The 27,518-nt window shown below is 49.1% G+C and overlaps 1 long non-coding RNA gene across 1 annotated transcript in view; it reads right to left on the reverse strand.

Moving 5' to 3' along the window:
- Window positions 1-571: 571 nt before the first annotated feature.
- LOC129474388 (uncharacterized) overlaps window positions 572-27,518 on the reverse strand; it is a 33,941-nt gene continuing 6,994 nt past the window's right edge. Inside the window, exons 2-3 of the long non-coding RNA XR_008654536.2 lie at window positions 1,507-1,697; window positions 572-839 (exon numbers count right to left, since the gene is read on the reverse strand). This is a non-coding gene — a long non-coding RNA (uncharacterized lncRNA). The remainder of the gene's footprint in view (window positions 840-1,506; window positions 1,698-27,518) is intronic.

A 27,518-nucleotide genomic window follows, 5' to 3' on the forward strand; every position in this document is an offset into this window, starting at 1 on the left:
GAGGGAGGATCACTTGAGTCCAGGAGTTTGAGACCAGCCTGGGAAACACAGTGAGACTACATCTCTAAAGAAAATTTTACAAAGAAAATTAGCCAGGCATGGTGGTGCACACCTATAGTCTCAGCTACTCAAGAGGCCAAGGTGGATCACTTGAGCCAAGGAGTTCAAGGCTGCAGTGAGCTATGATCACACCAATGGACTCAGGCCTGGGTGTCAAGCAAGACTCTGTTTCAAAAAAAACAACAAACCAAAAGAAGAAGAATCAAGAAGAAGAGAAGAAGGAGGAGGAAGAGGAGGAGGAGAAGGAGAAGAAGAAGAAGGAGAAGGAGGAAGAGGAGAAGGAGGAGGAGGAGAGAGAGAAGTAGAAGAAGGAAGAGAAGGAGAAGAAGGAGGAGAAGGAGAAGAAGAAAGAAGGAAGAGGAGGAGGAAGAAAAAGAAGAAAAGAAGAAGGAGGAAGAGCTTTATTTATGTATGCCAGGCCAACTTCTTTAGAGGTGTATTATTAGAACATAATTTCATCTGTGGGGCCCAGAGACATAAAATAAGAGACTGAAATATGATAAGCGTTTATTTGTTTTTCACAGGGATGTCTGAGCTGGGTGGTGGCTCTGTACCAGAAAGTTGTCAGAGGCTTGGGCCCCTAACTTGTTGTCCCGTTCTCACCAGCATGTTGACCCCATCCAGAGGTCCAAATGGCTGATCACCTTGTTTGCTGTCCCATGTTCTGCTCACATCTCACTGGCCATACCTCAGTCACATGGCCACTTCTTGCTGCAAGGGAGGCTGGGAAATGTAGTCTTTATTGCAATCAGCAATGTGTTTCCACGGAGCATTTACCACTACAGAAGGGAAAAACTGATACTGGGGACAACTCTCAGACTCTACAACTGGAGGCATTATTAAAGAGCTTAGAATTTAGATTCTGGAACAAAATAGATTACTCATTCCCAATAACAGCACTATGCCATATGGTTTCAGAATTTTAGCTGAACATGACTGCCAATTTCAGGAGGCCCACTTGGCTGGTCTTGGGGTTTGTGATATACCTTATGGTTGTATAATGCAATAAGCACATGTGGGATCACAAACTAATCAACAGCAATAGATCCAAGCCAACAACCTTTCTTTTTAAATTTCTTCTCAAGGGTGTCTTTGTCAGTGTCAGAAGAGAGGTTAATTAATATTTTGCTGATTATGTAAGAAGTTACATGTAGAAAAACCAAGATTTCTTTTGGCTCTAGGCATCTACTTTTTTCCAGCAGTATTTTAATTCCATAGATATGTCGGTGTCCAGGGAGGGCCTGAATCGCCTGCCCCTTATTCTAGTCCTATCTTCAGTATTAACAGACTATCCCTGCCTCCGCCACCACCTGAATACAACTTGATTCCAAATAAGGAAAGAAGGAAAGTGAACACAACTTATTCGTGGGACCCATACTAAGTCCAAGCACTCAGCTGGGTGAATAAGCCTCCTTCTTGTGGTGGGTAACTATTATTTTTACCTACCTGGCTCCCATTTCCTCTGCCTCTGTAACAGCATTATGGTTTTTGTAGAGAAGACTCCTGGCTCAGTGTCAGCTCACATGGTTTAGATGGGGCTGAGCCTACTTCTGGATTTAAATACAGGCATCCGACCCCGGCCTGGACAATCAGTGTGCTCCACTCCAAGGATTCAATTCTGTACTTTTTCCAGAATACTGGGAAAGATAAGTTTTTTTGTTTTTTGTTTTTGAGGCGGAGTCTTGCTCTATTGCCCAGGCTGGAATGCAGTGGAGCGATCTCAGCTCACTGCAACCTCTGCCTCCCAGGCTCAAGCTATTCTCGTGCCTCAGCCTCCCAAGTAGCTGGGATTGCAGGCACCTGACACCATGCCTGGTTAATTTTTTTGTATTTTTAGTAGAGACAGGGTTTCACCATGTTGATCAGGCTGATTTTGAACTCCTGACCTCAAGTGATCTGCCAGCCTCAGCCTCCCAAAGTGCTGCGATTATAGGCATGAGCTACTGCGCCTGGCCGAAAGAGAAGTGTTTTCAGCTGGACTTGAAGCTCGTGCAGCATGGGCCTGGAGCTGCTATTGTCTACCTTTGCCATCATGTACTCATTCCTTCATTCAGCAAATACTTACTGAGCACCTACTATGTGCCAGGCAGTGTTCTAGGCACTGGGCTATAAAGTGGAAAAAAAAAACCCCCACAAAATCCTTGCCTTTAAGGAGGGAGTTGACATTCTAATGGGGACAGGGATACAGAAAATAAACAAATGTGAAATATGGTCAAAAGATGATAGGTGATATGGAGCAAAAAACAAAACAAAACAACAGCAAAGGCCGGACATGATGGCTCAAATCTGTAATACCAGCACTTTGGGAGGCTGAGGCGGGTGGATCACTTGAGGTTAGGAGTTCAAGACCAGCCTGACCAACATGGTAAAATCCCATCTGTACTAAAAATACAAAAAATTAGCTGCGTATGGTGGCGGACACCTGTAATCCCAGCTACTCTGGAGGCTGAGGCAGAGGAATTGCTTGAACCCAGGAGGTAGAAGTTGCAGTGAGCTGAGATCGTGCCACTGCACTCCAGCCTGGGCTACAGAGCGAGACTCTGTCTCAAAAAACCAACCAAACAAAAAACAAACAACAACAACAACAGCAAAAACCAAACAGGATAAGGAAGGCAGGAGTATGCAAGGGCTACGACATGTTGCCCAGGCTGGTCTCAAACTCCTGACTTCGGGTAATCCACCCGCCTTGGCCTCCCAAAGTGCTGGGATTGCAGGCAAGAGCCACTGCATCAGGCCAGTATATTTATTTATTTATTTATTATTATTTTAGACAGAGTCTCGCTCTGTTGCCCAGGCTGGAGTGCAGTGGCACAATCTCGGCTCACTGCAACCTCCACCTCCTGGGTTCAAGCTATCTTCCCACCTCATCCTCCCTAGTAGCTGGGACTACAAGCGTGCACTATCATGCCTGGCTAATTTTTTTTTTTTTTTTTGTATTTTTAATAGAGATGGGTTTCACCATGTTGGCCAGACTGGTCTCGAACTCCTGACCTCAAGTAATCCGCCTGCCTCGGCCTCCCAAAGTGCTGGGATTACAGGCGTGAGCCACTGCACCATTCCAGTTTATTTATTTATTATTTTTTGAGACAGAGTCTTGCTCTGTCACCCAGGCTGGAGTGCAGTGGCACAATCTCAGCTCACTACAGCCTCCGCCTCCTGGCTTCAAGCGAGTCTCCTGCCTCAGCCTCCTAAGTAGCTGGGAGTACAGGCGCATGCCATCACGCCCAGCTAGTTTTTGTATTTTTAGTAGAGACAGGGTTTCATCATATTGGCCAGGATGGTCTTGAACTCCTCACCTCGTGATCCACCCACCTCGGCCTCCCAAAGTGCTGGGATTACAGGCGTGAGCCACCACACCTGGCCCAGTATATTAATTTTAAAGGAAACTTAATGTCTCTACTGCATCAGTCAACTCAAGCTATGTTTTACTGCAATAACAAACAGCCCCAGCATCTCAGGAGCTTGTTAATGACAAAGGTCGATTTCTTATTCATATTGAGAATATGAATCCCCAGTTACTTTCTCATTATTTCTTGGTTGTGGGTCACTGCAGCTCTGGGCCGTATGTCATCTTTACTCTGATCCAGGTTAAAGGTGCAGCCCATTCCTGGGGCAGGCCATTCTCATAGCAGAGGGAAACCACATGACAAAGCCGCTTCTCTAAAGCTTAGCTCATACTCTGTTGCCCAAAGGAAGTCACACAGCCAAGCCTGACTTCAGCCAGGAGGGTCACCAAGGAATTGCCAATGGGATAAATACTTTGACAATAATACAATTTACCACATCTACTGTAAAGGGAAAACCAGCACCACTTGCTCTCAATAGAAGGTGACCACAAAAAGTAAATATTATGAAAACATGTAACTTTATTAAATTCTAGCCAAATAATTTTGCCTTCTGAAGGCACTAAGTCTGAGGCCCACTCTCAAACAGAAAGTTCGGAAGGGAGGCAGGTAAGTGTTAGGCATTAACGTCGTGTTCCTATCAAACTGAGACTGCCGCCTAGATGCCATCAGAATGATTGACAGAGAATGAAATGTTATTTGATACTGGGGTGTTGTGCCCACTAAGATCTCCCCACAAATCCCCACTGGTACTTGGTCTATACTCTGGAAGACCCGGCTTCAGAATCGCTCTAGGGGATTACAGAAGGAAACTCAGTGTCTGAGGGAGTGATGATAATGACAGCCACCTGTTAGGGGTGCCTCTACGTTGCACAATTTCATGAATGGGGCCCCTGAAGTTGTGCAACATGGAGGTCCTGGAAAGAATCTCTGCGGGTTACCTAATTTAATTCCCACCTCCGCTCTGCCAGGTAGGCAGGATTACCTCCATTTCACAGTTGAAAAAACAGATTCAGGGAAGTTCAGTGCCTGGCTCAGGACCGCAGCTGGAGGGGTCGGGGAGAGGCTCCAACCCTCCGGCTTGAAGGTGTAGTTTCAGACTTGGCCACTTGGTGTCACTCTCTCCAAACTGTCGGAAGAACCTCCGAGCTGGCCGGTTTGCGGGGGACTCCGGGCCCAGCTAGTTGCACACTGATCCCCAGTCCGGCAAAGGGGCCCCTCCTGTCCTCCCTCAGCCCTGTCACCCTTGCGGGGTGCAGAATTTCTGCCTGTTCCCTGTTTGAACCGGGTCTCTGAGTACGCCTGAGCCAAGTACTTCACAGGCATGATCTCACTCGAGCCTGCCAGCAGCAACGTGGCCTTAGACTGCAGATGAGGAAACTGAGGCCAACGGCGTAGGAGCAACTTGCCCAGCTAGTAAGTGGCAGTTAGAATTTGAACTCAGATCTGAGTTAGAACCTTGGCGTTTTGATGCCCAGAAAGTGCATGGTAGGACAGTTGTATTAATTCTCGATTTTTCATAGAATATATTTCCAACCACCTGACCTCAGTCTCCGTAATGTCCTTGGCAATGAAAATAATCTGCCTGTTTAGAGAAGTGCATGTGTTTTTGGTCTTTTCTTTTTTTCACGTAGAAGTTACTTTTCCCCTGACTACCAAGAGAACACTGAAGTATTTACTTACTTAATTTTTAAAAAATTATCTGAATATACCTTGATAATTATTTATTTTATTTTATTTTATTTTAAGACGGAGTCTCGCTCTATCGCCCATGCTGGAGTGCAGTGGTGTGATCTGGGCTCACTGCAACCTCTGCCTCCTGGGTTCAAGTGATTCTCCTGCCTCAGCCTCCTGAGTAGCTGGAACTACAGGTGAGCACCACTACACCAGCTAATTTTTTTTTTTTTTTTTTTTTTTTGTATTTTTAGTAGAGACGGGGTTTCACTATGTTGCCCAGGCTGGTCTCAAACTCCTGGGCTCAAATGATCCTCCTGCCTCGGCCTCCTAGAGTGCTAGGATTTACAGGCATGAGCCACCACACCCAGCTGGTAATTATTTTTTAAAATTAGAAAATCTAAGTAAAAGGAACAAAATATAGCCAGAAGTGGTGGTGCATGCCTGTGGTCCCAGCTACTCAGGAGGCTGAAGCTGGAGGATCACTTGAGCCTAGAAGATCAAGGCTGCAGGGTGCTATGATTATGCCACTGTACTCTAGCCTAGGTGACAAAGTGAGACCCTGTCTCTGTATTTTTTAAAAAGAACAGACCGGGCACAGTGGCTCACACTTGTAATCCTAACACTTTGGGAAGCCGAAACAGAGGGATCGTTTGAGCCCAGGAGTTCAAGACCAGGTTGGGCAACTTAGTGAGACCTCGTCTTTACAAAAAAAAAAAAATTAAAAATTAAAAATCAGCCAGGTATGGTGGCAAGTGCCTATAGTCCCAGCTACTCAGGGGGCTGAGCTGGGAGAATCACTTAAGCCCAGGAGGCAGAGGTTTCAATGAGTGGTGATCGCATCACTGCACTCCAGCCTGGGTGATAGAGCAAGACCTTGTCTCAAAATAAATAAATGATTAGAGAAGTAATAAAAAAAGAACAAAATAAAAGTCGCTTCTAATTCACATCAGCCACCCAGAGATAAGTGCTGTTGACACCTTGGAGCATACCCTTCAAGGCATTTTTCTCTCTGTCATCTATCAATGCATTAAAAACTTCAATTTTTAAAAACTAACAAGGGAATGTATTCATATGTAAAAATTCAAAAGATACCAAAAGATTTACCGTGGTTCTTCTCCCTCTAATCCTTAACCCCTATCCCCAGCTTTAAAACTCCAAGCTTCCCTCCCCAGAATCCACTCTTGTTATCATTTCTTGGGGATCATTACAGAGACATCCAGAACATAGATAAGCAAATATGTGCATGGATTCCTGTACTCATTTCTCTAAATAGAAGCACACCACACACCCTGTTCTGCACTGGGATTTTGTTTTTTTCAACTTAGCAATGTACCTTGGCGGATCTTTCCAGATCAGCACTAGGAGAGCATTCTTTGCACATTCCATTGTCTGAATATAATAATTTATCTAACAAGTTTTCTGGTGATAGTCACGGAGGTATTTCCAGGGTTTTTCTGCAACAAACAATGCTGCAATTAGTATCGCTTTCACAGAAGTCTTTCCATGTATTCAGAGCTATTTCTGATGGATACATTCTTAGCAACTGAATCGCCCAGTCATAGGGCAGGTGCGTTTAAACATTGTGACGCTGGTTGTCTAAATGCTCTCTAAGGTCGTACCTACCAATAGTCATTTGCACCGGCAACCTATGTGAGCTCTGGTTTCCCCGCATCCTAGCCAAGGCCAAGTATGATTGGACTTCTTGATCTTGGCCTTGCTGATAGGGGAAAAAGGTGTTCACCATAGTTCTAATCTACATATTCATTGTTTATATGTTATATTGGACATTTAAAAAATACGTTCAAAGACTGTTTATATTTCTTTTCTGGTGGTAAAGCATTCAAGTTGTTAGTCTATTTTTCCTCTTGGATAATTGTCTTTTTGTTGATCTGCTAGGGATTTTTATATACTAAGAAAATGAGGTATTTGTTTCTCATACATGTTATGAAAGTACATATTTTTAAAATATAGATATATCAGGCTGGGTGCAGTGGCTCACACCTGTAATCCGGGTACTTTAGGAGGCCAAAGTTGGAGGATCACTTGAGTCCAGGAGTTTGAAACCAGTCTGAGCAACATGGTGAAACCCTTTCTCTACTAAAAATGATGGCAGGTGCCTGTAGTCCCAACTACTTGGGAGGTTGAGGTGGGAGGATTGCTTGAGCCTGGGAGGTGGAGGCTGCAGTGAGTCGTGTTCACTCCAGGCTGGTTAACAAGCAAGAGTCTCTCTCTCTCTCTCTCTGCACACACACACACACACACACACACACACATAGATATATCAAACAAAAAATGAGATCTCATTGTATACAATGTTTCTGAGGCCTGTGGTCATTTGATAATATATTGTGCATCCTTTCCCATATCTGTATTTCTTTGCAGCAAAATTATTTGTTGATAGTCAGTGAAAAAAATCACTCTGAGTACACTGGAAATTCATCAAACACAAGTGGCTATGAATTGCTATGAACACAGCAATAAGAAATATCTGAGAGGAAGCTTGTGAAGCATCTCGTATGTTTCATCTGTTTATGCACTTAATTTAATCCTAAGCATCTCGTATGTTTCATCTGTTTATGCACTTAATTTAATCCTCCCAACGAAACTGTGACGTAAATAACATCATCCCCATTCCAGATGAGGAAACTGAGGCCCAGGAGAGTCATGGGATTTGTCCAAGGCCTCCCAGATGGTCAGTGGAAGATCTGAGATTCAAACCCATGTCAATTTGTCTTTGAAACATTGGCTACCGCCTTCCATGACCTTAAATTCCCACATTCCCAACTAGTCTGGATTAAACACCGGGAAGGTACGTCCTCATCCTCCCCTCCCACCACCCTGGGCGGGGAAGAGTCATGTAGTTTAGGGCCGGGCCACCAGGAGGCGCTAGGGACAGACACATTTCTTCCCTGTTGTGTGGGGCTGGGCGCAGGCTGGGGCTGGGCGCAGGCTGGGGCCAGGCACCCTGGGACGGGGCACTACTTGGGGCCTGATGATCCTGAGGGCTGAGGTGGCTCAGGCCAGAGGAAATGGCTCCTGCCACGTCTAGAGGGAATCACCTCTGGCAGCCTTCAGGGACTCCTAGATATCTGACCATGGCTCAGCCCCTCTGGGGACTAGGATTCCTGTAGATCCGGGTTCCTCAGCCTCAGCACGTAGAACACGGGGCGGAGTACACGGCGCAGCAGAATCTTTTGGTGTTCTGTCCTGAGCTTTGTAGGCTGTTCACAGTCTCCCTGGCCTCTACCCATAAGATGTTTGTAGCCCCTCCCCACCTAAGTTGTGACAACCCAAGATGTCTCTAGACATTGCCAAATGTCCCCTGGGGGGCACAGTTGCCCTTGGTTGAGAACCGCTGCTGTGGACGCTCAGGGTAGGCAGGTCACACACATGACGGGAGCCAGCCCTGTGTAAGATAATGGCAGCTCACACCTAGAGAGCCCCACGGAGAGAAAATCATTGACACTCTGTGAGGTGGGGACTGACACCACCTCTGCTTTACAGATGAGGAAACTGAGGTCAGAAACGTTCAGTGACTTGCACGAGGCCACACAGCCGGTAAGTGGCACAGCTGGGGCTTGAACCCAGGCCATCAGGCTCTAGCATCTGTGCCCCTAACCACTCAGGCAAGATGCATTGCTGGCCCATCGAATCCACAGTATTCTCCATGGCCACAAAGAGATACTTCTCTCCCAATTTCCTCTTTACCTAAGTTCATTTTCCACTTTTGACGAAGAGCCACCGGTAAGAGATTTTTCATTTTCCTTGTAATGGTACTGAGAAAAACACCAGCCCAAACTGCCATGATAAATGGCAGCGGACACAACCTCAATAGCAGGACTGTGTTGTGGAGCAGTGGGGACCGTCAGCACTCAGAGGCTCAGCCCCGTCAGTCCTGGTATATTATTTCCTGGTATGGGTGCTGGCCCAATTTTGCAGGAGAAATCAGAAATCTAAATTTTTAATGTGAAATTTCCTAATTTTAAAATAATGACAATTCAAAAAACTAAAAACCCTGTGAAGATCAAACAAAATATGTCTGCAGCCCAATTTACCCTGATAACTGCCAGTTTGCAATCTTTCCAAAGGGCACATTCAATGTCCAGAAACAATCCCTGAAAGGTGAAACCCTCTTAGTGCCCTCTGCTTTTCATCACTATTTATTTAGTTAGTTCGTTTATGTATTCAGTCACCCATTTATTCTATGCATGCATTCCACCCACCCAGTCATCCATTAATTCATTAATTTACCCATCCATTCATTCATCCCTCCATCCATCATCCATCCCTCACCCACCCAACCATCTATCCATTCATCCATCCACCCATCTATCTGTTCATCCATCTCTCCAGCCATTGTCTATCTCCCATCCATCCATCCATCCATCCATCCTTCCTTCCATCCATCTGTCCATCCTTCCATCCATCCACCGACCCATCCATTCATCCACCCATCCATCCATTCATCCATCCCTCCATCCATCATCCATCTCTCACCCATCCATCCATCCATCCTTCCATCCACCCACCCATCCATCCATTCATCCATCCCTCCACTCATTATCCATCTCTCACCCATTCATCCATCCATCCACCCATCCATCCTTCCTTCCATCCATCCATCCACCCATTTATCATGCACCCACCCATTCATCCATCCATTCTTCCAGCCTTACATTTGTTAATATCTACTTTAGTGGAAATGGAAAAAAAGATGACAAATCACAGACACCACAGACAAGGATAAAACCAAATGGTGTTAAAATCTGTGTGTGTGTGTGTGTGTGTCTCACTGCCATCCAGACTGGAGTGCAGTGGCACCATCATGACTCACAGCAGCCTCAACCTCCAGGGCTCAAGAGATCCTCCTGATTTAGCCTCTTGAGTAGCTGGGAGTACAGGTGCATGCCACCATGCCCAGCTAACTTTTTAATTCTTGTAGAGATCAGATCTCACTATGTTGCCCAAGTTGGTCTTGAACTCCTGGAATCAAGCAATCCTCCCGACTTGGCCTCCCAAAATGTTGGGATTATAGGCCTGAGCCACCATGTCCAGCCCAAATGGTATTAAGTTCAGAGTCTGTCATTGATCAACTGGGCAACCTTGGGCAAATTATTACACCTTTTGAGCCTCAGTTTCCCCCTCTGTGAAATGGGGCTAACAGTAGTACCTTACTGCTTGCAGGCAGGTCTTCAGGGTTAGACAGGTGAGGCGAGGTAACATATGCGAGTAGGGGCAAGTGGCAAGGCCCTTTCTTTTTTTTTTTTTGAGACAGAGGCTCGCTCTGTCACCCAGGCTGGAGTGCAGTAGTGCGATCTTGGCTCACTGCAAGCTCCGCCTCCCGGGTTCATTCTCCTGCCTCAGCCTCCCGAGTAGCTGGGACTACAGGTGCCTGCCACCACGCCTGGCTAATTTTTTTGAATTTTTAGTAGAGACGGGGTTTCACCGTGTTAGCCAGGATGGTCTCAATCTCCTGACCTCGTGATCCGCCTTCCGCCTGTCTCAGTCTCCCAAAGTGCTGGGATTACAGGCGTGAGCCACAGTGCCCGGCCAAGGCCCTTTCTTTACAGACGCTGCCTTGCGACACGTGTTATGCTGCAGGGAAACACAGGGCCATGGCATTAGGCAGGGTTGCTAGCTCCATCTTGGGGTCTGGGGAATGGGGGCATCCAGCATGTCTTGCCATGACCAGAGTTGGGAGAGGAGTTGCTTTGTTATTAGTTGCCACAACTTCCCCTGGTCAAGCTGGCACCCTATCCCCGCCTGGCACACGATGGTTTTCCTGCTCTTGCTTAACTTCTAAAGGGTAGCTCTTTCTCTGACCACCCTGCCACACCCCACCTACCCCACCCCCTGCCCCAGTTTGTGGGAAAACTCTGTGGAACAGAAAGGGCTTGCGGGTTCCTTCTCTAGATTCATTGTTATTTTTTTTCCCATTTAAATTGAAACCATGCTTATTAAAGAAGAGTAGAAAAAAAACCATCAAACAAGAAAGAAGAAAAATTATTTTTTTGTCCCATCCTTCTAACAAAACCACACTGAACAGTCTGTTTCTTTCTTTTCCCCAAGCCGGGGTATTGGACTGTGTGTGTGTGTGTGTGTGTGTGTGTGTGTGTGTGTGTGTGTGTGTGTGGCATAGTCATAAATCATTACTGTTCCACTCTTTACTGTTATGTTTTTAAAAATTTTTCCATTACAGATGATCCTCGACTAACAATGGTTCATTTTAGGATTTTTCAAGTTTATTATGGTACAAAAGAGATAGGCTTTTGGTAGAAATCATACTTTGAATTTTGAACTTTAATCTTTTATCAGTCTAGCAATACGGAGTACAATAATTTTACATGAAATATTCAACACTTTATTATAAAATAGGCTTTGTGTTAGATGATTTTGCCCACTGTAGGTGAATGTAAAGGTTTCAAGCACCTTTAAGGGAGGCTAGGCTGAGCTGTGCTGATGTTCAGTAGGTTAGGTGTGCTAAATGCACTTTTGACTTAATGATATTTTCAACTTACAGTGGGTTTATCAGGCTGCAGCCCCATCCCAAGTTGAGGAGCATCTGAATTAACTAAGCCTTCCCCCGGTTGCTCATTTTCATGAGCATATTTGAAGGGCTGCGCTGATTTAGCATGCAAATATGAAGTGAGCACCTCCTGTGTTCTGTGGGAGAGAGAACAGGTGTAATGGCACAGCCAACATTTACTGAGTGCAAACTTGGTGCCAGATGTCTTTCTAAGTACTTGTGTTAAACTGCTTCATCCTCACAACCACCCTGTGAGGTAGATGCCATCACTATGCCCTTTTTCCAGATGGGAAAACTGAGGCCCAAAGTTGCACAGCTAAGAGGTGGGCTAGCATTTGAATCCAGCAGGGTCATCCACAGGGCTGGGTTCTGGCCATGCTGGGCTACCTTGGGCCACCCACAAACAAGTAACCCCAGAGCGACTGAAGCAGGGATGAGGAATATACAGGAGCATGTGATAGCCCCAAGACCATCCAGGGACATCAAGGAAGGCTTCCTGTAGGAGAAGGTGACATCTCAGCTGAGAGCTGAGAGCTGAGTGGGAGGTGGGAGGTGAGGGCGCTGCCAGCAGAGGGAGCAGCCATGCAGGGACCCCAGGTAGACACGGGCACCAAGTGTTGCCAAGCTGGCACCACTGACCCTGCTGGTAGAGGTGGGCAGGGAAGATCACGCAGATGCCATGGTCCCAGGAGCCCTGAGAAACCCTGGGAGGCCCCGAAGCATTTTAAGCTGGGACGAGGCATGACTGGGGAGGCCTTCCCCCTCCAGGCTGGGCAGTGCCCCTGCTCTGCCCCTGCAGCCTGGCCATTCTCCATTGTAGTCCCCTGCACCCTGGCCAGTTTTTGCCTATTTATCCTCTCTCTTCCCTCCTCAACTGAAGAAAGTTCTAGAGGGTGGGAATCCGAACTGATTTGTTCACTTCTGTGGCCTAGATCAGAGCGGGGCGGTTACAATCCCCAGCCTGAGATGACTGGACATCACTCGGTGACGCTGTGTGGAGACGGTGCCAGTTCTGTCTGCCACGGCCTTGGAGGCAGGGTCCCTCCTGTGACCCTCGGCTCCTTGGGGCTCCACAAGATGTGTCTTCAGGTTTGCAAGGACTTTGTTCCAACTTGCCCATGGCGTCCTGTTTGGTTTAAGAGAGACCCCAGCAAATACTGAGCCCATGTTGTGCCTCTTGGCACTGTTCTCGAAGGCCCAGAGAAGTGGGTCTGTGTGGGGCCGGCTTCCCACTTCCTTCCGGTTCCCAAACCCATCCGGAGCCCAACGCAATTCAGCTTCCTCCTCCAGCCACACCGCCTGCTCCCACAGCTGGAGACGGGAGAGACTTGGAGCCGTGGCCCCTCCTTTGCTGGGGCTGAGGGCCCCGGGGTCACTGTTTACCCCCGGCCCCCACAGCCAAGCCTGCTATCTTATCAGCTCAAACACTTCAGAGTTCAGGCCAAGAAGCCAAAGTCAATTTTGAAAAAGTCTTTAAAAGGCCAAAACACAAACACCAGCAAGGGCGGGGTGGGCTGAGGGGTGAAGATGAGGTTGGGGAGGGGTAAACTCTCGGGTTGCTTTACCAGATTCAAAAGGAATCGGTGATTTTCCTGGGCCCAAAGGTGCATGCAAGGACCATCACTGCAGCACTGCCTGCGGAAGCGAAAGACCGGAGCTGCCTGAGGTGTCCGTCAGTATTCTATGGTTTTTAAAAAGAATGACTGTAGTCGCAGCTACTCAGGAGGCTGAAGTGGGAGGATTTCTTGAACCCAGGACTTAGAGGCTGCAGTTATGTAAGATCATGCCACTGCACTCCAGCCTGGGTGACAGAGCAAAACCCTGTCTCAAAAAAAAAAAAAAAAAAAAAAGGCCAGACATGGTGGCTCACGCCTGTAATCCCAGCATTTTGGGAGGCTGAGGTGGGCAGATCACCTGAGGTCAGGAGTTCAAGACCAGCCTGGCCAACATGGTGAAACCCTGTCTCTACTAAAAGTACAAAAATTAGCTGGGTGTGGTGGTGCACACCTGTAATGCCAGCTACTCAAGAGGCTGAGGTAGGAGAATCACTTGAATCCGGGAGGCAGCGGTTGCAATGAACTGAGATCAGGCCACTGCACTCCACCCTGGGTGACAAGAGCAAACCTTCTTCTTAAAAGAAGAGAGAGAGAGAGAGAGTCCAGTTACTCTCTGAGCCATTGATGCATACACCTTTCTGTGCAACTAAAACATACACATATAATGTGTGATATGGAAACAGCTCCAAGATCAATTATAAAGAAGAAAAAAGAAAAAGCAAAGATATAAAGCAGTGTATTGAACTAGATCTTTTCTGTGTAAACAGGAAAGATGAAGATATAGCCCACATGCCTGTTTCTGCACAGAACATTTCTGGAAGCACTTACTAGGTACCTGGAAACACTAATTGGCTCTAGGGCAGCAGTCAGAGGGAGACAGACTTCTCTTTGTACACTCTTTGTACCTTTTGACCATCTTAAAACCATGTTGGCCAGGCATGGGGGCTCACACCTGTAATCCCAACAGTTTGGGAGGCCAAGGCGGGCAGATTACCTGAGGTCAGGAGTTTGAGACCAGCCTAACCAACATGGTGAAACCCCGTCTCTACTAAAAATACAAAAATTAGCAGGGCTTGGTGGTGCGTGCCTATAATCCCAGCTACTAAGGAAGCTGAGGTAGGAGAATCTCTTGAACCTGGGAGACAGAGGTTGCAGTGAGCCGAGATCATGCCACTGCACTCCAGCCTAGGTAACAGAGTGAGACTCTGTCTCCAAAAAAAAAAAGAAAAGAAAATTTCTATATAGAGAAATAAATAAACTAATAAGAATATTAGTGATTTTGTTCCAGTCAAATGGCCAATAACAAAAGGTGCAAATAGCAAAAGGTGGAGGTGGGGGGTGGGTGGTCGCAAAAGGTATAGTGACTTTCAGTGTAGATGAAATTATGGAAGACACAGCTCATGAAGCTTCTTGGGCCTATCTAGATTCTTCTCAGTAGAGCTAACCACATTCAAACAGAGCTTTCAAAGTTCCCTCATTCTTATAAACCTGGCTGTTTAAAACGTACTTTCAAAACTTCCTGAGAATTCCATAAAGCAGAATCAGATCACTGTATAGATTGATTGGTTAATTCAACAAATACATACTGTTTTATGTGATGGAGGTGTAGCAATGAACAAGACAATCACGATTCCTCATGTCCTAGAGTCCATGGGTCTAGAGGGAGTGCCAAGCAGATAACAAGTAAAGAGCAACAACAATGCAAAAAACAAATATGACCATTTCAGAACCTGAGAGGCACTGGGAAGAAACTGAGGCCAGGGAATGGACTTGATGATGGCTGGTGTGGAGAGTGGTCAGTGAGAGGGGCTCTCCTCTCTAAGAAGGTAACCTTTGAACTGAGACATGAAGGAGGAAAAGGAACCAACCACAAGAAAATCAGGGAAAGGGTAACTCCAGGCAGCAGGAATAGCTAGGGCAAAAGCCCTGAGGCCACACTGAGCTTTGCTGTGATAGGAACAAGAATGGTGGCCAGTGTGATGCGGGCTTAGAGAGACAGCCAGAGAAGAACAGAAGAGCCAGATGGAGAGGCGAGCAGGGGCTGCTTCTGTGGTCTTGTGGGCTTGGTACAGAGTCCAGAAGAGGAAACTGAGGCTCAGAGAGGTTAAGTAACTTGCCCAAGGTCACACATTTAACAATGGCTGAACTAGTATTCAGACTTGGGTTCCCAACTTCATACCCAGTCCTCTCAACACTCACCGCTGCCCATATGTGGCAAAAGCACTAAACATGTATTTCCAGACAGCACAGCCTGTGCTCTAAGAACACTGTGTGTGTGTGTGCACGCACGCATCTGCGTGTGTTTGTATGTGTGTTTTAATAGCAAGGAAAAGTACACACATTATACATAAAGAGCTCAGTGAATTCTCACCAAGCGGACACATTCGTGGAATTAGCACTCAGATGTACACAGGACATTCCAGAAGCCCCCTTGATGTCTCTCCTGGTAAATCCTCCCTACCACCGCCCCCAAGGTTAATGGCTGTCCTGAATTCCAACCCCATAGATGACTTTTGCTGGTTTTGAACTTCCTATAAAGGGAAGCACACAGTGTGTGCTCTTCGTATCTGGCTTCTTTCGCTCAGCATCCTGACTGCACGGCTTGTGGAATTCCGGTCGACTTTGACTGCCACTCTGTGAGAGCGCAGGTGGACTCCCAGAGCGCTTCCTTCCCATGAAGAAGGCCAGGAGAAAGCCGCTTGCCCAAAAGCAGTTCAAAGTATGTTGTTACGTGAAAAAGTCAGGTACAAAACCATCTGCGTAGCTCAATCTCATTTTTGGAAGGGATAAAAAAGGTCTCTTTTTATGTAGAATCAAAAATGATCCTGAAAAATATGTTAAATTTCCTCTCAACCGTGGTGCGTTATAAACACTTAGAAAATCCAAATAGCCTCTGGATGGAGAGGGGTCATCTTGTGTTTGGGGCCATGTTGAACAAAAAATAGGACCTGCCAGCTGCACTCACTTGCCATATGAAAATTGTCATTCTCAGCCGGGCTTGGTGGCTCACACCTGTAAATCCCAGCACTTTGGGAGGCTGAGGCAGGCAGATAACTTAAGGCCAGGAGTTTGAGATCTGCCTGGCCAACATGGTGAAACCCCATCTCTACTAAAAATACAAAAATTAGCCAGGTGTGGTGGTGCTCACCTGTAATCCCAGCTACTCTGGAGGCTGAGGCAGGAGAATCGCTCAAACCTGGGAGGCAGAGGTTGCAGTAAACCGAGACTGCACCACTGCACTCCAGCCTGGCCAACAGAGCAAGACTCTGTCTCAAAAAAAAAAAAAAAAGAAAAGAAAAGAAAAAAGATTGTCACTCTCCCCATCACCCTTTTTGGCCCACTGATGCACAGTGAAATTGCGTGAGTTAAGTGCCTGGAAGATACAATTCTACAAGATTCAAGTGTTATGTGGAGGTTTTTCCTGCGTGGTGGGGATGGCAGGTGGATTTTTTGTGTTTCTTATCTATTTATTCTAACCTTTCTTTCTTTCTTTCTTTCTTTCTTTCTTTCTTTCTTTCTTTCTTTTCTTTCTTTCTTTCTCTTTCATTCTTTCTTTCTCTTTCTTTCTTTCTCTCTTTCTTTCTTTCCTTTTCTTTTCTTTCTTTCTTTCTTCGACATAGGCTCTCACTCTGTTGGCCAGACTGGAGTGTAATGCCGCAATCTTGGCTCACTGCAACCTCCACCTCCCAGACTCAAGCCATCCTCTCACCTCAGCCTCCCAAGTAGCTAGGACTACAGGCACATGCCACTGTGCCCAGCTAATTTTTGTATTTTTTTTGTAGAGATGGGGTTTCACCACGATGCCCAGGCTGGTTTCAAACTCTGAGATTCAAACGATCTGCCCACCTTGGCCTTCCAAGGTGCTGGGATTACAGGTAAGGGTCACCACGCCCAGCCTTACTCTAACTAGCAAAAAATAAGAAAAGAATTCATATTTATTAAATAACAACTGCAGCAGCAGCAGCAGCAATAAACTGACAAAACAAAAAGAAAGCATTTCTGTCCCCATTTATGTGCTTCCAGAAGGTCAGCTAGAGAAAGGGCACATCACCCCGATGCACTGAGTCGATTGCACAAGAAAGGGAGCGCCGACTCCTCCACATCCAGGGGATCATCCAGCCTATATGCGGTTTAAGGGGCGGCCTCAAAGCCAGAAGGACTGGGGTTCAAACCTGAGCGTTGCCCCTTACCAGCTGTGGCTTGGTTACTCCTCCTGCATAACAAACCCACCCCAGAACAGAGCAGTGTAAAGCAGCCATTCTACTCGCCTGGAATGGTATCTCTCAGATCCTGTGGTCAGGAATGCAGACAGGGCACAGCAGGATAGCTTGTCTCTGCTCCACAGTGTCTGGGGCCTCGGCTAGGACAGCCTGAAGGCTGAGGGTGACTTGGTGGCTGGGGTGCTGGCCTCGGTCGGAGAGTCTTCACTTGCATGTCTGGCAGCTGCTGCCACAGCTGGGCCATCAGAAAGACACCTGTGTGTGACTTCTCCGTGTGGTCTCTTCACTTGGGCTGGTTTGGGTTTCCTCACAACATGGTGGGAAGGGGGAGTGACTGCTAATGGGTATGAGGTTCCTTTTGGGGGCAATGCAAGTGTTCTAAAATTAGATAGTGGTGACGATTGCACAACTCTGTGAATACACCAAAACCCACTGGACTGTGTACTTTAAAAGGGTGAATTTTATGGTATATGAATTATATCTCAATAAAGCTGGGTTTTTTTTAACAAAAAAAAAGAAGAAACAGATCATGAGGATGAGAGATGATGCTGTAAGCATCTTAAGACAACACGATGCGCAGCTGGGTGCACTCCCTGTAATTCCAGCATTTTGGGAGGCCGAGGCAGGAAGATGGCTTGAGCCTAGGAGGCTGCAGTGAGCTACGATCTTGCCACTGGACTCCAGCCTGGGCAACAGAGCAAGACGGTATATCTTAAAAAAAAAAAGAAAACACAATTTGCCACACTGTGTGAGGCACTATCTTTCTATGCCTCAGTTTCTTCTTCTGTAAAATGGGACTATGTAATAATCAAATGAACTCATAGGGTCTTTCGGGGTAAAGAAAGGTAATTCTGAGCCTAGTAGCTAGCACATGGTGAGTGCTCAGGAAATGTTATTATTTCAAACAATAAAATGCCATAAGGCCGCAGTGTGTAGTGTTAATCAAAACAACAGGTTTTAGAGCCAACCCTCAAATTTGAATCTAGCTTTCCCAGTGGTTAGTTACTTAACCATTCTAGATCTGTTTCATTATCTGTAAAATGGAGTTAACATAGTACCCACCTCATACGCTGTGACAATTAAATGAGTTAATAGCACGAAGGGCTTGGAATGGTGCCTATGTGCAATACAGCACAGTACACAGTAGGTACTACACAGTTGCTGACTGTTACTGCTTCTGGCATTTCCCTGGCTTCCTGGTGCTGCTTAGGTGGTGTGGATCCATTGGAAGCGTTCGTGTGGTAGTAATAACAACAATGATGCTAACAGCTGGCCCTTATCCACTGTTACAGGATGAGGAGGGGATGCTGGGCACCCCCTCATGCCAGCCGCCAGGGAATTCCACACATGAGCTGGGCTGGCTGCAGAGGGCTGAGCGGCAGACCCCAGGGGAAGGCGAGGCATTCAGCCAGAGGGGACTGGATTCCCAGAGGAGCAGAGGATTCTGGGGCTGCTGAGGGGCTCGCAGGGCTGCGGGGAAGGGAGCTGAAGGCTGGAGCAGAGAGCAGGAAAGATGGGCAGAGGCCAGACAGCCAAGAAGCTTGCAGGACTGTGCCCTGAGATTCTTGGATGCTCTTTCGTTTTCTTACTGAAAATCCTGGAAAAAACAGCCTTGTCCCATCTTAGGACAAATGTGTTTCTCTCTTCCTTCTTGGCCTCTGCAGGGGTGACTCTCTTCCAGCTATCCTCTCATTCCCTCCTAAGGTTCATAGCAACACCTAACACGGGCAGCTTCGAAGAGCCCTGAATGGTGCTAAAGGGTTTTTGCCCAAGGCTTTCCAGATCCTCACAACAGCCCTATAGAGGTTATGTAGAGAGACCCATTTTACAGAAGAGGATACTGGGGATGGGGGGAGGAGCCATTTGCACAGGTCATGCACTAATGAGTGGCAGAAACGAAATCGATCTCTGACGCCTTCTTTCATTCTTTCTACAAATCCCACTGATGGCCTACTCTGCTCCAGGCATAGTTAGACTCGGGGATACAGCAGTGAACGAGAGAAATCATTGCTGGCCAGGCGCAGTGGCTCATGCCTGTAATCTCAGCACTTTGGGAGGGTCAGGTGGGCAGATTGCTTGAGGCCAGGAGTTCGAGACCAGCCTGGCCAACATGGCGAAACCCCATGTCTACTAAAAAAAAAAAAACAAAAATTGCTGGGTGTGGTGGCTCACGCCTGTAATCCCAGCTACTCAGGAGGCTAAAGCACTTGAACCCAAGAGGTGGAGGTTGCAGTGAGCCAAGATTGTACCACTACACTCCAGCCTGGGCAACAGAGTGAGACTCTGTTTAAAAAAAAAAAAAAAAAAGAGACATCACTGGTCCCCTCCTCAAGCTGATGCCCTATGGCAGGAGATAGACAACTCAACAACAAGAAAAAAACATCTCCTGTATATTGAGGCCAGGAAGTTCACTGTAGTGACCAACCCAGCAGAGCAAGGGAGGAGAATGTCAGGAATGTGGGCTATTTCAGCAGCTTTAGCCCTGAGAAGGGAGGGAGGGAGGAAGCCTTGGGAATATCTGGGGGCGGGGTGTGCAGGGCAGAGGCAACAGCAAGTGCAAAGGCCCTGAGGTTGGATCATGCAAGCACAATGTGGCTGGAGGAGAGTGAGTGAGGGGAGTTTCTCCTAAGTGCCAAAAAGAGCTGGGAAACAGGCCAGGCATGTTGGCTCATGCCTGTAATCCCAGCACTTTGGGAGGCCAAGGCTGGAGGATCACTTGAAGTCAGGAGTTTGAGGCCAGCCTGGCCAATATGGTGAAACCCCGTCTCTATTAAAAATACAAAAATTAGCCAGGTGGGGTGGCGCACACCTGTAGTCCCAGCTTCTTGGGAGGCTGAGTCAGAAAAATCGCTTGAACTTGGGAAGGGGAGGTTGCAGTGAGCCAAGATTGCACCATTGCACTCCAGCCTGGGCATCACAGTGAGACTCCATCTCAAAAAAGAAAAAAGAAGAAGAAGAAGGCCGGGCACGGTGGCTCACGCCTGTAATCCCAGCACTTTGGGAGGCCAAGGCGGGCGGATCACTTGAGGTCAGGGGTTCGAGACCAGCCTGACCAACATGGAGAAACCACATCTCTACTACAACTACAAAAATTAGCCAGGCATGGTGGCGCATGTCTGTAATCCCAGCTACTCAGGAGGCTGAGGCGGGAGAATCACTTGAACCTGGGAGGAGGAGGTTTTGGTGAGCCGAGATCGCACTATTGCACTCCAGCCTGGGCAACAAGTTCGAAACTCTGTCTCAAAAAAAAAAAAAAAGAACCGGGAAACACAGTATGTCCAGACTGCAACCTCTTGTCACCACCTCCATGGACATTGCCCTGTCCTGCCACTGCCACCCTGCACCTGGACCACTGCAGTAGGTCCTTGCTGGCCTCTTAGCTTCCACCTTTCTCCTCCATCCCATCCCACCCCCTTCACACACACAGTCCAGTCTCCACATGCAGCTAGAGGGAGTCTATCACCCACACAACCACATTGCCTCTGCTCAGAATCCTCCATGCTCCCGCCTCACTTAGAGTAAAAGCCAAAGATCCTACGAGGCCCTACACTGATACCTCATCCCCTCTCTGATCTCATTTCCGCCCCCTTCCCCTCACTCACTCTTCTCCAGCTGCACTGGCCTTCTTGCCGCTTTACAGACACACAAGGAACAGTCCTGCCCCAGGGCCTTTGCACTTGCTGTTCTTGCTGGCTGGACTGTTCTTTCCACAGATATCCTCAAGGCTTGCTATCCTTACCAGCTTCAGATCTTTGCTCAAATGTACCTTCCTCCTAAGGCCTTCCTTGACCACACCCAGCATGCCTTCTCCACCTTTGCAGCACTATTTTCACTGTCAGCAGAACTTACCACCCTCTGGCATTTATGCTTTTCCTTCTTTTTGTTCATTGCCTCCCGAGCCAGAATATAAGTTGCATGAAGGAGGAATTTGTGTCAGTTTTGTTTGCAGCTTTCTGGCACATAGTAAGTGCTCAATAAATATTGGTTGAGTGAATGAAGTACAAATGAAAAAAAGAATTGAGTGAAGTGGTCCTGATGGAGGGCAACAGGGAGTGGTGGGGACTGTGGCAAACTGGGAGCCCTTGCCCCATCTGGAAGGAGGAACTACCACTTGACTGCAGCCTGAAGTTTCCAGGTGGGAATGTGGGCTCAGGGTGGCCAGAGAGCCAAGTGTTTCAAGGGAAGCCAGAAACTCCTGCATTTACGTGAAATGTCTTGATTTTGAAACCACTGCTGACCAAAAACCCACATCTTCCATGTTCTTAGGTGGGAGACTGCTGTTTGAGGCTTCCAACCTGGGTCAAAATGCTTGCAGTGGGTTTCATGGAATCCCGAGATATCTGGGAAAGCTGACTGGGGTTACAAGAGGGGTGTCTCGCAAGTGGAGTCAGTCTGAGTGTTTCTGTGAAATAAGTGTCATTTTCATTGTGAGGTTAATGGAGATGATTTTGTTTCCGAGTGAGCTTCCTGCCTGTGTTCCAACTTTCAGTCCTACTCTCCTATTCCTGTCAGGCCTGGGCATTTTTCTTCCACTCTGGAGAAAAAAATCAAAAGTAAATATTGGCAGGAGATTGGCTTTATTGTGGTCCTGATAAGGAACAGCATAAAACGGAAAGAGTGAGATTTTATTCCCCTCCCACAACTTCCACTCCGACCCTCCTTCTTTAATATTGACTCACAAATTTCACTTCATAGAAACTCTTGGTGTTAGTTTTGTTACCAACAGGGCTGCCACATGGGGTGTGCCCTCACAACTCCCATGGCTCCATTCTACAAATGACCCAATGAACGGCGCCCGCTGAAGTTGTGCTGTGATTGCCTGTGAAGTCACACGTCCCTTAATGACAGGGCTATGTTTTGAGAAGTGCATTGTTAGGTGATTTCATCATGGTGAGAACATCAGAATGTACTCACACAAACCTAGATGGCATAGCCTGCTACACACCCAGGCTGCACGGTGAAGCCTATGGCTCCTGGGCTGCAAACCTGTACAGCACGTGACTGTACTGAAAACTGTAGGCCAGTGGTCCCCAACCTTTTTGGCACCAGGGACCAGCTCCGTGGAAGAAATTTTTTTCCAAAAACCAGTGTGAGGGGGATGGTTCCAGGACGATTCAGGCGCATTACATTTATTGTGCACTTTATTTCTACAATTATTACATTGTAATATATAATGAAATAATTATACAACTCACCTTCATGTAGAATCAGTGGGAGCCCTAAGCTTGTTTTCCTGCAACTAGATGATCCCATCTGAGGGTGATGGGAGACAGTGACAGATCATCAGGCATTAGATTCTCGTAAGAAGTGCACAACCTAGATCCTCGCATGCATAGTTCACAATAGGGTTCGAGCTCCTACGAGAATCTAATGGCGCCACTGATCTGAGAGGAGGCGGAGCTCAGGTGGTAATGCAAGCGATGGGGAGTGGCTGTCAATACAGATGAAGCTTCGCTCACTCACCTGTCACTCATCTGCTGCCGTGCAGCCCAGTTCCTAATAGGCCATGGACTGGTACCTTGGAGGGTTGGGGACCCCTGCTGTAGGCAGTGGTAACACAATGGGAAGTATCTGTCTCTAAACATACCTAAACGTAGAGAGCATACAGTACAAATACCGCCTTACAGTCTTACAGGACCACGGTCGTATATGTGGTCCATCATTGACCAATGTCATTATGTGATGCATGACTGTATATATTTGTTTATAGTGTCTCATTTTTATTGTCTGTGGCATAGTAATCCTTTGGCAAATGTTTTCTGCTTTGTAAAAGTAACACAAGCATGTGGAGAAAAACTCAAGCAGTGAAAAAGGCCATGTCGTGCAAAATCTCTTCCTTCTCATTTCCTCTGACATTTCCCAGTTCCCCTCTTCAGAAGCACCCCTTGTTGCCAGTTGTTAGTGTGTCTTTTTAGAGATATAAACAAATATCTGTCTCTCTCTCCCCACTTCTCTCTCCAGTTGTCTCTGGTATCCTTGGGAATTGATTCTAGGACCTTCCACAGATATCAAAATCCGTAGATGCTTGAGTCCCTTATGTAAAATAAAGTAACATTTGTATATAACTTATGCACATCCCCCTGTACACTTCAAATCATCTCTAGATTATTTATAATATGTAATGCAATGTAAATCCAATGTAAATAGTTGTTTTAATGTACTGTTTAGTGAATAATGACAAGAAAAAAGTCTGTACATGCTTAGTACAGACACATTTTTTTCTTTGAATACATATATATATATATTTTGAGACAGTCTCACTCGGTCGCCCAGGCTGGAGTGCAGTGGCACGTTCTTGGCTCACTGCAACCTCTGCCTCCCAGGTTCAAGTGATTCTCCAGCCTGAGCCTCCTGAATAGCTGGGATTACAGGCGTGTGCCACCACACTGACTAATTTTTTATATATTTGGTAGAGATGGAGTTTCACCATGTTGGCCAAGCTGGTATTAAACTCCTAACCTCAGGTGATCCACCACTTTGGCCTCCCAAAGTGCTGGGATTACAGGAGTGAGCCACTGCGCCTGGCCTCTTTGATTTTTTTTTTTTTTAGACAGAGTCTCGCTCTGTAGCCCAGGCTGGAGTGCAGTGGCACAATCTCGGCTCACTGCAACCTCTGCCTCCCAGGTCCCGGTTCAAGCAATTCTCCTGCCTCAGCCTCCCAAGTAGCTGGAATTACAGGCACACACCACCATGCCCAGCTAATATTTGTATTTTTAGTAGAGACGAGGTTTCACCATGTTGCCCAGGCTGGTCTTGAACCCCTGACCTCATGATCCACCGGCCTCGGCCTCCCAAAGTGCTGGGATTTACAGGCATGAGCCACCATGCCCAGCCTCTTTGAATGTTTTTGATCCATGACTGGTTGAATCTACGCATGGGTGGAACCCATGGGTATGGAGGGCCAACTACACACACACACACACACACACACACACACACACACACACACACGCACACATGCACATGTAGCATGCCTCTCTATACTTCTGGTGTTTCTCTACAATTTTGTTTTGCATCAGAGGCTTATGGATGGATTGGCAAATTATCATCCTCAAGCCAAATCTGTCTCACTATTCCGTATGGCCTGCAAGCTACGAATGGTTTTTACTTTTTTTTTTTTTTTTTTTTTTTTTTTGAGACAGAGTTTCACTCCTGTTACCAAGGCTGGAGTACAATGGCGCAATCTGGGCTCACTGCAACCTCCCCTTCCTGGGTTCAAGTGATTCTCCTGCCTCAGCCTCCCAAGTAGCTGGGATTACAGGCATGCACCCCCACACCCAGCTAATTTTTTGTATTTAGTAGAGATGGGGTTTCACCATGTTGGTCAGGCTGGTCTCGAACTCCTGAACTCAGGTGATCCACCCACCTCAGCCTCCCAAAGTGCTGGGATTACAGGCATGAGCCACCCAGCTGGTTTTTACGTTTTTTTTTTTTTTTTTTTTTTTTTTTTTTTCAGTGATAATAACTCAATCCTCTATTTGACAAAGAAGAGGGAGAAGGAAGAGGAAGAAAAAGAAAGTGGGATAAAGGATCAGAAAGGGAGGAAAATAGAAAAAATTAGAGTATGACTCCAGGGTAGACCTGTTTTGTTGTCATTGAGTTGGTTGGTTGGTTTGTCTGTTGTATTCTTCATGTTTCGCCAAGTTGGCCAGACTGGTCTCGAACTCCTAGCCCAAAGTGATCAACCCGCCTCGCCCCCCAGAGTGCCGGGACCACAGGCGTGAGCCACCACGTCCAGCCCCCACATTGCTTCTGGCCTCCGTGGTAGACCTCCCAGACGGAGCGGCCAGGCAGAGGAGCTCCTCACTTCTACCCAGACACGGGGCGGCCGGGCAGAGGGGCTCCTCACTTCCCAGACGGGGCGGCCAGGCAGAGACGCTCCTCACTTCTTACCAGACGATAGGTGGCCGGGCAGAGGCGCTCCTCACTTCCCAGACGATGGGTGGTTGGGCAGAGGCGCTCCTCACCTCCCAGATGATGGGTGGCCGGGCAGAGGCACTCCTCACTTCCCAGATGGGGCAGCCGGGCAGAGGCGCTCCTCACTTTCCAGACGACGGGTGGCCGGGCAGAGGCGCTCCTCGCCTCCCAGACGATGGGTGGCCGGGCAGAGGCGCTCTTCACCTCCCAGACGATGGGTGGCCGGGCAGAGGCGCTCCTCACCTCCCAGACGGGGCGGCCGGGCAGAGGCGCTCCTCACTTCTTCCCGGACGGGGCGGCCGGGCAGAGGCGCTCCTCACTTCTTCCCGGACGGGGCGGCCGGGCAGAGGCGCTCCTCACTTCTTCCCGGACGGGGCGGCCGGGCAGAGGTGCTCCTCACTTCTTCCCGGACGGGGCGGCCGGGCAGAGGCGCTCCTCACTTCCCAGACGGTGGGTGGCCGGGCAGAGGCGCTCCTCACTTCCCAGACGATGGGTGGCCGGGCAGAGGCGCTCCTCACTTCTTCCCGGATGGGGCGGCCGGGCAGAGGCGCTCCTCACTTCTTCCCGGATGGGGCGCCCGGGCAGAGGCGCTCCTCATTTCTTCCCGGACGGGGCGGCCGGGCAGAGGCGCTCCTCACTTCCCAGACGGGGCAGCCGGGCAGAGGCGCTCCTCACTTCTTCCCGGACGAGGCGGCCGGGCAGAGGCGCTCCTCACTTCTTCCCGGACGGGGCGGCCGGGCAGAGGCGCTCCTCACTTCTTCCCGGACGGGGCGGCCGGGCAGAGGCGCTCCTCACTTCCTCCCGGACGGGGCGGCCGGGCAGAGGCGCTCCTCACCTCCCAGACGATGGGAGGCCGGGCAGAGGCGCTCCTCACTTCCCAGACGATGGGTGGCCGGGCAGAGGCGCTCCTCACCTCCCAGACGGGGCGGCCGGGCAGAGGCGCTCCTCACTTCTTCCCGGACGGGGCGGCCGGGCAGAGGCGCTCCTCACTTCTTCCCGACGGGGCGGCCGGGAAGAGGCGCTCCTCACTTCTTCCCGGACGGGGCGGCCGGGCAGAGGCGCTCCTCACTTCTTCCCGGACGGGGCGGCCGGGCAGAGGCGCTCCTCACTTCTTCCCGGACGGGGCGGCCGGGCAGAGGCGCTCCTCACTTCTTCCCGGACGGGGCGGCCGGGCAGAGGCGCTCCTCACTTCCCAGACGGTGGGTGGCCGGGCAGAGGCGCTCCTCACTTCCCAGACGATGGGTGGCCGGGCAGAGGCGCTCCTCACTTCTTCCCGGATGGGGCGGCCGGGCAGAGGCGCTCCTCACTTCTTCCCGGATGGGGCGCCCGGGCAGAGGCGCTCCTCATTTCTTCCCGGACGGGGCGGCCGGGCAGAGGCGCTCCTCACTTCCCAGACGGGGCGGCCGGGCAGAGGCGCTCCTCACTTCTTCCCGGACGAGGCGGCCGGGCAGAGGCGCTCCTCACTTCTTCCCGGACGGGGCGGCCGGGCAGAGGCGCTCCTCACTTCTTCCCGGACGGGGCGGCCGGGCAGAGGCGCTCCTCACTTCTTCCCGGACGGGGCGGCCGGGCAGAGGCGCTCCTCACTTCCTCCCGGACGGGGCGGCCGGGCAGAGGCGCTCCTCACCTCCCAGACGATGGGAGGCCGGGCAGAGGCGCTCCTCACTTCCCAGACGATGGGTGGCCGGGCAGAGGCGCTCCTCACTTCCCAGACGGGGCGGCCGGGCAGAGGCGCTCCTCACTTCCCAGACGGGGCGGCCGGGCAGAGGCGCTCCTCACTTCCCAGACGGTGGGTGGCCGGGCAGAGGCGCTCCTCACTTCCCAGACGGTGGGTGGCCGGGCAGAGGCGCTCCTCACTTCCCAGACGGTGGGTGGCCGGGCAGAGGCGCTCCTCACTTCCCAGACGGTGGGTGGCCGGGCAGAGGCGCTCCTCACTTCCCAGACGGTGGGTGGCCGGGCAGAGGCGCTCCTCACTTCCCAGACGATGTGTGGCCGGGCAGAGGCGCTCCTCACTTCTTCCCGGATGGGGCGGCCGGGCAGAGGCGCTCCTCATTTCTTCCCGGACAGGGCGGCCGGGCAGAGGCGCTCCTCACTTCCCAGACGGGGCGGCCGAGCAGAGGCGCTCCTCACTTCTTCCCGGACGGGGCGGCCGGGCAGAGGCGCTCCTCACTTCTTCCCAGACGGGGCGGCCGGGCAGAGGCGCTCCTCACTTCCCAGACGG

This window comes from Symphalangus syndactylus, chromosome 24, assembly GCF_028878055.3.
Source record: "Symphalangus syndactylus isolate Jambi chromosome 24, NHGRI_mSymSyn1-v2.1_pri, whole genome shotgun sequence".
Taxonomy (NCBI): domain Eukaryota; kingdom Metazoa; phylum Chordata; class Mammalia; order Primates; family Hylobatidae; genus Symphalangus; species Symphalangus syndactylus.